Raw genomic sequence first — 13,527 nt, 5'->3', positions numbered from 1 at the left:
CAAAGACACACAAGGGAGAGTGGGGGAAGGGGAAATCTTCAGACCTCCTCTTCCTCAATGAGATCCATCAGGTTATAGTCTCTGAGCAGACTGTGAACCAGTCTGCGACAGTCCTCAATGGACATCCTCTCCCTCTGGTGGATAAGGCGCTTTCTGGCGCACCATAAAGCGTCCTTAAAGCAACACAACACCCGCCAGGCGTTGTCAATGTCCTCCTGTGTAAAAGTACCATGAAAAAGTCCATTCAGCACAGCAAAATGTGTGATGGCAGTCTGTGAAACAAAGTCTTTAAGTTCAGGTTCCAAGGCCCTCAACAGGCTCTGTGCAAATGAGCACTCCCAGAAAACGTGAAAGGACGTTTCCTCGTGGATGATACAAAAGGGGCAGTGCCTGTATCTGCACAAGTTTCTGGCATGCATAAATGTCCTGAGTGGCAAACCCCCCTGGACAGCCATCCACGCCAGATCTTTATGCCTGTTGGTGAGTCTCTTTGAAGAAACATTCCTCCAGACCACTTTGCAAGTGGCTGAAGGGAGGCCTGGAACAGTCTCAGCAATGTCCGATGCTCTGATCAACTTGTAGATAGTTTTTGGCTTCCACAAGTCGGGCTTAACTCCATGTAGCCCCAGCTCCTTGATGAACTTGAAAGTGTCCAAGTAGTACCAAGGAGTGTCCCAGTTGTAGGGGATGGAGCTGTCCCATTTGTCCCATCCAAGGGACCTCCAGAGAGGCAGGAGGAAAAAACGGGACATGGAGTTGCCTCCAGAGTCCGAAGTTCTGTCAATCAAAGTTCTGCGGATGCAGTTGCAGGCAAAGAACACCCCCAGTAACGTTGCGATGTCGGGCACGCCCTTACCGCCCTTGAGGGGTTCCTTGAACATGACTGCTCGCTTCACTCTGTCCATCTTGGAGCCCCAGATGAAGTGGAACACCGCCCTGGTGATGGCCTTGCAGGTGTTGACCCGTGGGGGCCAGGCCTGGGCGAGGTACTGCAACACAGGGAGGATCTCGCTGCGGAGTACCAGTGTTTTCCCTTCGATGGTGAGTTCTCTGAGGCTCCATAGTCCAAACTTTTGTCTCATCTTGGACAGTCTCTCTTCCCAAGACTTCAGGGCTGCGCCCTCAGCTCCAAACCAAACTCCAAGAATTTTGATGAAGTCCGCCTTGATGCCGAAAGGGATTGATGCAGAAGAAGGCAGGAACCACTTTCCGAAGAGCATGATCTCTGACTTCCCGCAGTTGACTTTTGCCCCTGAAGCTTTGCCGAAGTCCTCACAGGTCTGGACGAGCGAGTCGATGGAGCGCTGATCAGCACAGAACACCGTTACGTCGTCCATGTAGAGTGAGCACTTGACAACCCTTCTGTCCGGTCCCGGTGCGGTGATCCCTCTGATCTCTGGGTTCTGTCGGATGCATTCGGCAAAGATCTCTATACAGCAAACAAAAAGCAGAGGTGAGAGAGGGCAGCCTTGTCTGACCCCAGAGAGAACAGGGAAAGGGTCAGTTTTCCAGCCATTCACCAACACCGTACTACAAATGTCATTATACATCACATTCACATACGAACAAAACATGTCCCCAAGACCAAACCTGCGCAGAGCTCTGCACATAAACTCATGGGAGACACGGTCAAAGGCCTTTTCCTGGTCAAGACTGACCAGGGCCGCGTGCACACGGCGGCCTCGAATGTACTGGACCGTGTCCCGGACAAGCGCAAGGCTGTCCGCAATCCTGCGACCAGGAATGCCGCAAGTCTGATCCGGGTGGATGATCTGTCCGATGACAGATTTCAGCCTGTTGGCCAGAACCTTGGCGAGGATTTTGTAGTCCACGTTTAAGAGAGAGATGGGACGCCAATTTTTCAGATCCCCTCTCTCCCCCCTACGCTTATACAAAATCGTGATCATCCCCTCCCTCAGCGACGGAGGCATTGTGCCCTCCACCACCATCTCCTCGTACAGCTCGAGCAGGTCCGGGCCAACGAGATCCCACAGCGCTACATAGAGCTCCGCTGGGAGACCGTCGCAGCCCGGGGTCCTGCCTTGCCTAAAGGATCTGACGGCAGAGTGCAGTTCCTCCAGCGCCAAGGGGGCGTTGATTGCCGACATACCTGCAGGATCAATTTGGTTAGTGATACCTGACAAGAACCTGTCGGCCTCAGCCGTATCTGTTTCTTTCGGGGAGTAGAGGTTGGTGTAGTAGTCGCTGACAACTTGCATCACAGCCTCCTTCCCCTTCTGGAGTGTTCCGGTCTCGTCCCGCAGCTCAGACAAGGGAGTGTGTCCTGAGTGGAGTTTCCTGAAAAAGAAAGAGTTACATTTCTCACCTTTCTCAAGATTCTCCACCTTGGAACGGAAGACGAGGTGCCTGGATTCTTCCTCGAAGTGTCCTTTCAGGCTCTTCTTGGTGTCCTCCAGGTCCTGCCTAACGTCCCAGCCGCAGTGGTGAAGGTCCTGCAGGGACTGCATCTGACGTTGCAGTCTCCTGAGTTCCCTCTTCCTGGCACACACTTGCTGGCGTCCCCTTGCCTGAAAGAAGCTGCGTAGCTTGACTTTCACAAACTCCCAGTAGTCACTTACCTTTCTGAAGAACCTCTTGTCCTCCTTCCAGGTAATGTAGGCCTCCCTGAGTTCCTCCAGCAGTTCCTCATTTTCCAGCAGGGTACCATTCAGCTTCCAGGAGCCCGGACCGGGGGCAAAGCCCTCGCCCAGGTCACCCCGAAAGTGAATGGCCCTGTGGTCAGAGAAAAAGCAGGGGACCATGGAGAACCCGCGATGTCTGACTGTCTTGGAGGTGAGCACGAAGTCTATCCTAGAACGCACGGATCCATCAGGACGGCACCACGAATAGTTCACGGAACCTTTCCCTATGGATCCCACGGCGTCCTTCAAGGAAGCCTCCGCGATCATCTCCTTGAGCAGCCTAGACGTGGTGTCGAGCTTTGCGTACATGCTGGAGCTGCGCCCATCCTCCTCAATCGGACAGTTAAAATCACCGCCGATTACTACTGCCCTGGTGGTGACGAGTTGGGTCCGCAGGGTCTGGAAAAGCTCCAGTCGCTCATTCTTATCTGGGGAGGCGTACACGTTGATGAGCCTAACTGGCTCTCCCGCCCACGAGCCGTCTACGACCAAAAGACGGCCACAGACGAGCTCCTGGACGGAGTCAACCGTGAAACGACCACCCCTGACAAGAATGGCTACCCCTGCAGACTTACAATCGACACCCCCGGACCAGTAGGAGGGACCATGGGTCCACTGGGAGGACAGATGAGTGTACCTCCTCGAGAAGGGTAGGGCACACTCCTGAAGCATGTAGACATCACTCTGCTGTGTGGAAAGAAATGTCAGCGCCACCTGTCTCCTAGACGCATCCTTGATGCTCCTAACATTAATGGAAAAGATAGAGATCTCTGCCATCATGTAAAGGAGATGAAGGGGCTAGTTAGCAGGTGGGCTGAACTTACCTCCCCTGAGGGGGGGGTGGTTCTTCCACTGCCTCTTGTGCCTGTCCAGTGTCCTGGTTCAGGCCGTTCTCCTCGAGGATGCTGTCCATCAGGTCCTGGGTGAGGTCAGTCTCTGGGGGAGCCAGATCCTTACCTTCCTGCATTTCTCCTTCATCTTCCCCCGCAGACTCAAGGTCCTCGAGGTCCTCCACCACTGGGTCCAGTCCAGCGATGTCATCTTGCTGGGCCACGGTGGGCCGCTTGGTGGGTTCTTCAGTTGTCGGGCTGTCTAGGTTCCGTTTTCGGCCTTTGCTGGTGGGGGGTGGGGTGGGGGGGGCGGTGGGCAGGGTGGGGAAGTCCTCCATGGAGGACAGGGCGGGGGGGGGCTGGGAGGGGGGAGGGGCAGGGGCAGGTGAGGTCACCTCCGACTCAGGGGGGTTGAGGAGGGATGGGTCGGAGGAGGTGGTAGGGGCCTGGGGAGGGGGGGACTCACCAGTGGCTTTCCGAGGTTCCTTCGCAGTCTTTTCCCCTGGCTTCTTTTTCCCAGCGCTGTCTGGGGCTCTGCCCTTGAGCAGGGCTCCAGCGTAGGACCGGGATCTCTGGGGGCAGTCTCTGTAGACGTGCTCCGCCAATCCGCAGAGGTTACAGGTCTTGGACCTCGGGCAATCCTTGGTCTCATGGCCTGCAACCCGACAGAACCTGCAAGAAGGTTCCTGACATTCCATACTTACGTGACCATGCTTGCCACACCTGTGGCAGGTATGGGGCATGTCTGCGTAGTACAGGAGTCCTGCGGAGGCTCCCAGAGAGAAGTGGGACTTCAGGTGTTGGAGATCCCCCGAAGGCTCTCTCCTTAACCTGCAAGAAACTGCCCACTTACCTGTCCAGAAGCCGTTGACATCGAGGATTCGGACTGGGTCTTTGGCCACGATGCAAAACCTCTGGAGGTAGGTGGCGATGTCTTTTCCTGGGGTATGGGGGTTCCTCATGGACACCGTTACCCGCCTTTCATCCCGTTGAATGGGAGTGTTCGCAACGAAGTTGCGGAAAGGGGATTCCGGGCCACAATTCTTCACCGCCTCCCAGTATCTTCTACAGACCTGTAAAGACACAAAAGTTATATAGAATATACCTTTCATGAAGGTCTGCACGGACAGTGTCTCCGCCTTGCTGAACCCCTGCTCGAGGATCATTTTCTTGCCAAAGATTTCCGGGGTCATGTCGGGGATTCTTCCGTCCACCTCCTTCAGCTGCAGCACCACTGTCTGCCTCATCCAGGGTTCCAGGGTAGGAAGCCCGTCTGCGGACCTGGTTGGCCTTGCTGAGCCCGACTGGCTAACGGCCACCGGGGTGGGGGTGGAGGTTGAAGCGACTTCTCCCGAAGTCTTGGCAGAAATGGCGGGGACATGCTTCTTCTTCCCAGTGCTCTTCCCCATGACGGAGGAGTTCGTCGGTAGTCGCTTCAGGAGAACTTCGGCGGCTTCCTTCTTATTCCTCGGCGTCTTCACTCTTTCGCAGCCTTTAAAAAGGCCCTTGTGCGCCTACTGCCCGAAGGTAGTAGCGCAGAGTGGGGGGGAGGAGGGAAGATCGCAATCTCGTTCCTTGTGGGGGCTAAGCCTCTAACCCAATAGCAGCGAGTAGGTGAAGCTGAATTTAATCAACGATCCTACAAGGCCGAGCAGAGGGTACCCCACAAGGACCAAATGGCTTGGATAGATACAAATGTTTCTCAACGTCCTAGCCGTAAAGCAGAGACACCCCTAAGGGCTAAAGTCGATACTACACTTGATCTTAGCCAAAAGGCCGAGAAGCGATAACCCAATTATCGTCTTTTCCGAGCGAGCGGCGTCCAGGGCGACGTCAATCGCTCGCAGAGATCTGCTGTCTGTCTCCCGTCTGTCTGGCTCCCTGCTGTTTGCCCAGAGCCACTAATCCTCAGACTTTCACACCTAGCTATGCCTGAGGCCTACTTCCTCCTTCCTATAGCCCATGGTCTAAACACGCCCAGACACCTGTCCATTTAGCACCTTCGGGGTCAAGGCCAGTTTGCTCGTCAATCCAAACTTTAAGCAAGCAAGGCCAAATACAGATTACAAACACATGTATCCATCGGGTGCTCCTCGGTGTGCCTAACGAGGGCTAGGATTTGCATAGAGCCGCCTCCTGTTCACGTGGACAAAGGAACCCACTAGAGGGAGACACAGGCCAGAAAATCCCTCGACTGTCGGAGTACTAGCCGACTCATTGACTACAGAGAGGGAAGTAGAGAAAAGTCAAGCCGTTCAACAGGACTCTGCATCGTCCTAGCTTCGACTGGTACTTAGGCTTCATATCGGGCCTTCACACACTCTGCGTGTATTAGCTGGCTGTCTTGTCGAAATTCTGGCCCTTGCTATCTATAGGTTTGTAGGAAAAGGGTGGTGGACTGAAATAAACTTTGCAAAAATAAAAATAAAAAAAATGACATGAGAAAAGAAATACAAATGAAAAGAATAGATATTGTCAGTCTGCTGAAAAGCTGCCATTGCAGCAGCATATGCATTGTGCTGAAAAGGATGGAAGCATGGAAACACAGACCAAGAAACTGACACAAATCAAGAAAAACACAAACACACAGGGGTTAAATACCAGTTTATTGCAAAACAATAAAAAAAAAGGACTGCGAACAACTCAACGAGAAAGAACACAAGCAAACAACATTGCAAGCAAAAGACAGAAAAACCTTCTTGTCAAGTTTTTCATTTGAATCTGTTTTTTGAAAACTGCATAAGAAAGGGGTGCACCGGTCCTGGAGGTACTGCAATACCAGGTCGATGCGTGGAGTGGACAGAGCAAGCTCTTCTTCCATCTCCCTGTTCTAAAAATCCATTTAATATATGGTCCCCAGATAGGGGACGTATCAGATATTAAACTGATAAGAACAGATTTTTTTTTTTTTTTTTTTTTTTTTACCTCAGTCATTACTGCATCATAACCAACTTAAAAGCCCTCCATCAACATAAAGATCAGGCTTGCAGTATTACATCATAGGTAATCAGATCTTACTCAACACTTAAATACAACATCAAGACAAATCCACCAAACGGCACCATTCCTCCACTTTCCAAAGCTTATTTGCCTCCTCCCTCCCAGTTTTACATACATCAAACATGTAGACAGTATATAACCGTGCTAGAATCAGTTTAGCAACCATTTTAGGTAACAATTCCTCTTTCTTAAAAACCAAGAGGTTTCGAGCATCCCATATTGCTTCTCGAAAGATGACAAAAAATATCCACTTGATTCTTACCTCCTCCCCTTCCACCCATGCAGAAACAAAATGTCTTACCTCAGGGTTCTTCAGTCCTAATATTGTCAAGAAGAAAGAACGAAAAATCTTCCGAATCTGGACTACAAAAGGGCAAAAAAAGAATAAATGACTTAAATGTTCAGAGCCACCACACCTTTCTCTTGGACATTTCTCTGAAACACATAGATCTCTCCTTTTTTGAAAAACCCTAGTAGGGAGACATTCCAATAGGGTCATCCATGTAACATCTCTCTGTTTATTAGAGACACCCATCATCCCCATTCTTTTCCATGTTACCTCAGATTGCGCTGAATTTAGGTATACAATAGGGCTCACTGTTTCATTGCTCTCCAGCACTTTACAAATATTGTTTTTTACCAATTCACCCGGACTCAAATCTTCAACCTTCAGCTGCTTTCTTGCACCTTCCAGATACAGATAGAATGGAGCTACCACCAACGCCCATGGTCTTGTTAAATCTTTTTCTATCCATTTCCACCTTACGAATTTCCATCCACCAAGGTATCTCGCCATAAAAGCTGCTTTACTGCCACTATGAAGAATCCTATTAACTAATAATAAATAATGCAGTTTTATAAAAAGGTCCACATTAGGAAAGTTTAAGCCCCCTTTGTTTTCCTTTTTCATGACAACCTCACGTGCCACCTTCTCCATACGGGAACCCCAGAAAAAAACAAACAGATCCCTTATTATCATCTGCACCCATCTTTTCCCAGGGGGTAAAATTACACACGTATAAAGTAGCAATGGCAGTATCACTGCCTTAATGATCAAAATCTTACCTTTTAGGGACAACTCCCGCAGCCTCCAATATTGCAATTTTTTTTCCACCTTTTCTTTTACATTTTTTTGATTGGTCTTACTACTGAGTTTTTTGTCAAAGTAAATCCCAAGTACTTTCACCTCTTCCACCACTTGCATCCCTTCCACCTTTATATGGATGTCCCGGCCCAGTTGACAGATCTGACTTTTCCCCCAGTTTACAGCCATATTGGACATACTGCAAAATATCCTGAAATGTAGTGCAGACCGCTCTAGATCTCTCTGCGATGTAGCCACAATTACAATGTCATCCATGTAAGCAAGGGTTTTAACTATTTGACCTCCACTACCTGGAACAATAAATCCCTTACAGATTTTGTCTTGCTGGATATTTCTTAAAAGTGGCTCCACAACTGAAATGAAAGCCAAGGGAGAGAGCGGGCATCCTTGTCGCACTCCAGATCTAATAGGAATAGCCTCACATAACTGCCCATTTACCATAACTTGACTTGAGATGCCCTCATATAAACCCTTAACAGCCCTTAGTAATACACCTGGGAGACCCATGCTTTCAAGAACCTGAAATAAAAAAGCATGAGATACTCGGTCGAAAGCCTTCTCCAAATCTACACTCTCTATTACAAGAGGGCTGTTGTGTGAATTGGCAAAAAAAACCATATCCCTCAACAGAACCAAATTATCCGCTATTCGTCTTCCCGGAACTGCACAGACCTGATAATCACCAATCATTTTATGTGCGACCTCCTTTATACGATTAGTTATTAATTTTGACAAGATCTTATAGTCAACATTTAGAAGGGAAATTGGTCTCCAATTTTTCATTTCACGTTTGTCACCTTTTTTTGGCACAAGAGTTATTATACCTTCCTTCATAGATTTACTCATCTTACCCTTCTCAAAAGCCCATTTTATAACTTCACATACATGTTTACCAATAATAGGCCACATTTTAACATAAAATTCAGCCGGTAATCCATCCTTACCCGGTGTTTTGTTTGCTGCCATACCTCGAACTGCGTCAAAAATTTCACAATCTTCTATTGCAGCTGCAAGAAAGCTCACATCATCATGCGTTAATTGGGTTTCCACAACTTCACAATATTCTTTTAAGGCTTCCTTATTTACCTCCAAACTACCCTTAAAAAGGTCTGCATAAAAAGCTCTTACCACATTGATAACTTCTTCACCCTCCACCTCCCCATTAGTCCCAATTACCGTAGATAATACCTCCTTTTGCTGCATAACCTTTTTGAAAAAGAAACGTGTACATTTCTCATTGGCCTCCAGATGTTCTACCTTTGACTGGTAAACTATTCTCCTCCCTCGCTCATTAAGGCTCTTTTTCTGTTCTTCCTTTAGTTTAGTCAGTTCCACCCCTACCTCCACACCCACTGACTTAAGTTTATATAGAGTATGAAGCCTAGTTACAAACCCTTGCACCTTCCTCCTCTCCTCTCGTGCCAACCGAGTCCCCCATTTTATGAAAAAAGTTTTTATTTCACTTTTTACCCAATCCCACCAATCCAGGATATTGGTAAAACTTGCCTTCTGTCTCACCAAATTTACAAAAAAAGATTCAAAATTGGCGACCACTCTCTCTTCTTCTAATAGCTTAACATTAAGCTTCCAGGACCCCCGACCAAATTTAATTTTAGTATAGGCCTCTATTACCACAACCAACGCACAGTGATCAGAGAAACTTACCCCTTTAGAAAAAAAAGAAATAGGGGTAATCACCTTTGAGGCTAGAAAAAAATCAATACGGGACTTAATCGTCCCTTTATCAGAGAAGTATGTGAACTTATTCCCTTCCCCTCCCAACTCTTTCCCCACATCTTGAAAACTAAAATCCGAAATTAAATTATTTAACAAAACAGAAGTACTATCAAGAGTTGTTGTTCCAGCACTCTCTCTATCTTCCGTACTTCGAATACAGTTTAGGTCACCAACCACCACGGTCGGACACCTACCTGGCAGATGTAGGTATAAGGTTTCAAAAAATTCCTGCCTTTCACTCCTATTTGCAGGGGCATAGCAGTTAAATAAACGGAATTCAAAATCTAAATACTTCAAATTTACCTGTAGCAACCGCCCAGGGATAATAACATTATAACTCAAAATTTTAATCTTGTCTCCTTTCAATAAAATCCCAATGCCTTCATTCTTACACATGCATGCTGGGGACCAGACAGAGTCCCCAAAGCCCCATTCATCTGGCTTAGGTGCACACTTTAACATGCATTCTTGCACACAGATGACTTCACAAGCAAACCCACTCAATTCCTGAAATACCGCAGCTCTTCTTGCAGAGGAGCCAATGCCCCTTACATTGACAGACACGATTTCAATCATTATTGAGTCAAAGTTCGCTCATCTTACCATGGTCAAGATCAGGTAATCCGTCCACCCCCAGTGTCCCACCTCCTCTGGACCTCTCTGTCAGAGTCCTCAGATTCTGAGACCGCCAGATCTGCTGCGATCATGAGATCTGACCTCAGACCACTATATGGGCTATCAGGATTCGTCTCCAGTCTGCATCTTTTATGCTGACTCTCTTCATCACTAACATCTCTCTCCCCACACACTTTTTCCCGTTGTGCTGCCATGGGGGGTTGATCAGATTTAGAAGTTCCCCCAAGCTCCATGTCCTCAGTTGATTGTCTCTGTACCTCTTCTATTTCCATCTCCTGACCTGACCCTCCAGCCAATAATTTAGTTTCAACCTCCTCTCCTTCCACCACGATAGACAGAATCCCTTCACCCACTGACCTTTCACTAGAACTCACAGGGGTACCCCCAGCCTCAACCACTTCCCCAGAACTTCCCGCTGTACCAACTGACTCCAAAAGATTCTGGGCGTCAGGAAGGGAGGTCTCCATCCCATTCTCCACAGTCCCTCCCCCACCCCCCACCCGTCCCTCACTGTCCTGCCCCTCAGTTGAGGGCTGCAGGCTCACACTCTGCCTAGCTTCTGTGGAGAACTTTCTGAAGCCCCCAGTCACATCAGCATACGAAAAGATCTTGGAGCCATTAGCCAGGTCACAGTCCTTAACCCTATGTGAGGCCTTCCCACATAGGTCACAAACCGTTGGCTTTGGGCATCTTGCAGCTTGATGCCCCTCCTGTCCGCATGACCTGCAACACATGCCAACCTCACAATCTTCTTTTGTGTGTCCATATTTGAAGCAGTTCCTACAATATTGAGGCTGGCCAACATAAAACAGAGAACAGCGGTTCCCAGCAATAGTGAAGAGTGCAGGAGGATGGCAGAACCCCCCATATGCTTCAGGATCAGCTTTAAACCTCACCCTAAATTTAATTTTGCTACGATAAATCCCATAGGGATTCTTCAATTTTTCACCCACACTCACTTCCCAACAGTACTTCCCAAGAAAAGCACGTATAACCTCCGCCTCAAGAAACGGATTATAGAGATGTACAGTCACATACTTGATTCCTGGGTTAAACAAGAGCTCAAAAGATAACTTGTCCAGCAGAGAATTCCCATCCAGCCTCTTCAGTCTGACGTTTTCAATTGTACTCAAACAATCCCTCTCCGAAAAAAAAGAAACATCGTAAGTTCCCGTAGAAGGAAAATCTTGAAGTGCATATATCACACTCACCGGCACATTTAGAATCTCCTGCAGAACATCCACCACGATCTCCTTCAAACCGACTTCTTTACGAAATTCTGGCTCAACCAGTATCCTCAGAGTGTTTCGGACCTCCCGCCGCGCCATCTCCACGCACCGGTAGTATACGACCCACCAATCGCCTTCTCGTTACTTCTTTGGACAGCGTCCTACCCAATAGCAGCAGGGGGTGCACCCGCAGGAAACACCCCCAGGCCGAGTAGGACTGGTATCCTCCGAAAACCTCTCAGCTGCAACACTTGATCGCAGCCAAAAGGCCGAGAAGCGATAACCCAATTATCGTCTTTTCCGAGCGAGCGGCGTCCAGGGCGACGTCAATCGCTCGCAGAGATCTGCTGTCTGTCTCCCGTCTGTCTGGCTCCCTGCTGTTTGCCCAGAGCCACTAATCCTCAGACTTTCACACCTAGCTATGCCTGAGGCCTACTTCCTCCTTCCTATAGCCCATGGTCTAAACACGCCCAGACACCTGTCCATTTAGCACCTTCGGGGTCAAGGCCAGTTTGCTCGTCAATCCAAACTTTAAGCAAGCAAGGCCAAATACAGATTACAAACACATGTATCCATCGGGTGCTCCTCGGTGTGCCTAACGAGGGCTAGGATTTGCATAGAGCCGCCTCCTGTTCACGTGGACAAAGGAACCCACTAGAGGGAGACACAGGCCAGAAAATCCCTCGACTGTCGGAGTACTAGCCGACTCATTGACTACAGAGAGGGAAGTAGAGAAAAGTCAAGCCGTTCAACAGGACTCTGCATCGTCCTAGCTTCGACTGGTACTTAGGCTTCATATCGGGCCTTCACACACTCTGCGTGTATTAGCTGGCTGTCTTGTCGAAATTCTGGCCCTTGCTATCTATAGGTTTGTAGGAAAAGGGTGGTGGACTGAAATAAACTTTGCAAAAATAAAAATAAAAAAAATGACATGAGAAAAGAAATACAAATGAAAAGAATAGATATTGTCAGTCTGCTGAAAAGCTGCCATTGCAGCAGCATATGCATTGTGCTGAAAAGGATGGAAGCATGGAAACACAGACCAAGAAACTGACACAAATCAAGAAAAACACAAACACACAGGGGTTAAATACCAGTTTATTGCAAAACAATAAAAAAAAAGGACTGCGAACAACTCAACGAGAAAGAACACAAGCAAACAACATTGCAAGCAAAAGACAGAAAAACCTTCTTGTCAAGTTTTTCATTTGAATCTGTTTTTTGAAAACTGCATAAGAAAGGGGTGCACCGGTCCTGGAGGTACTGCAATACCAGGTCGATGCGTGGAGTGGACAGAGCAAGCTCTTCTTCCATCTCCCTGTTCTAAAAATCCATTTAATATATGGTCCCCAGATAGGGGACGTATCAGATATTAAACTGATAAGAACAGATTTTTTTTTAATTCTTTTATTTAAAAATTCATAAAATGATACATAAAACAAAAATTTCACAGTAAATCACAAAAAATCACAGCAAATCACAAAATTTCACAGCAAAATCACACAAAATATTTACAAAATTCCACAGCAAAATCACACAAAATTTACAAAATTTCACAGCAAAAATCACACAAATATTAAACACAAGAAAATAACCTCCCTCCCGCAATATATATAACATAACTCTCCCTCAAGACCTTTCCCTACATCTAAACAACACACAACTTTGCTTTCCCTCCATCGCTGTCCCTTCACCGATTACTCCCCCTATAGAGAAAAAGAAAAAGACAAAATTAATAAACAGCAAACATATATATATACACCCATAATCAAATATGCAAAACATTATCTACACCACTCCCTCCACCTACTTAATTTCCAAATCTTCTGAGCCTCTTTAAGCCCAAAGTTTTTAGAATCACAAAAAGCGTATAAATAAAGCCTTCCCCGGACCATGGAAACACACTCTTTAACACTAACTTCTTCCCTCCTAAAAATCAGAATATTACGCACATCCCACAAACATTCTTTAACACAATTCACCAACATCCAGAACACCCTTTTTTCATCCCTCTCCAATGTACACAAACCAAACATCATCATCTCAAAAGTTATAATTCCCACTCCGGTCAACCCTTTCACCATTTCCATCAAATTCTTCCAGACTTTCCTTGCAAACGCACACTCCCAAAATAAATGCTCCACATTCTCCACCCCCCTACACCCCTCCCTCGGGCACACCTCACTATCAACCAGTCTTCTTCTCCTCTGAAATTCTCTCGTCGGCAAGCATCTATGCACCGCCATCCACGCAACATCCTTTTGTTTATTCACAAGGTCCTTATCACACACGTTTTTCCATACACTCTTACTCTGTGCCTCACTCAATCCACCTACCAGTTCCAAACT

Source organism: Pelophylax lessonae (genome assembly GCF_965119305.1).
Source record: "Pelophylax lessonae genome assembly, chromosome: 3".
NCBI lineage: Eukaryota > Metazoa > Chordata > Amphibia > Anura > Ranidae > Pelophylax > Pelophylax lessonae.
This window is presented reverse-complemented; position numbering follows the sequence as displayed.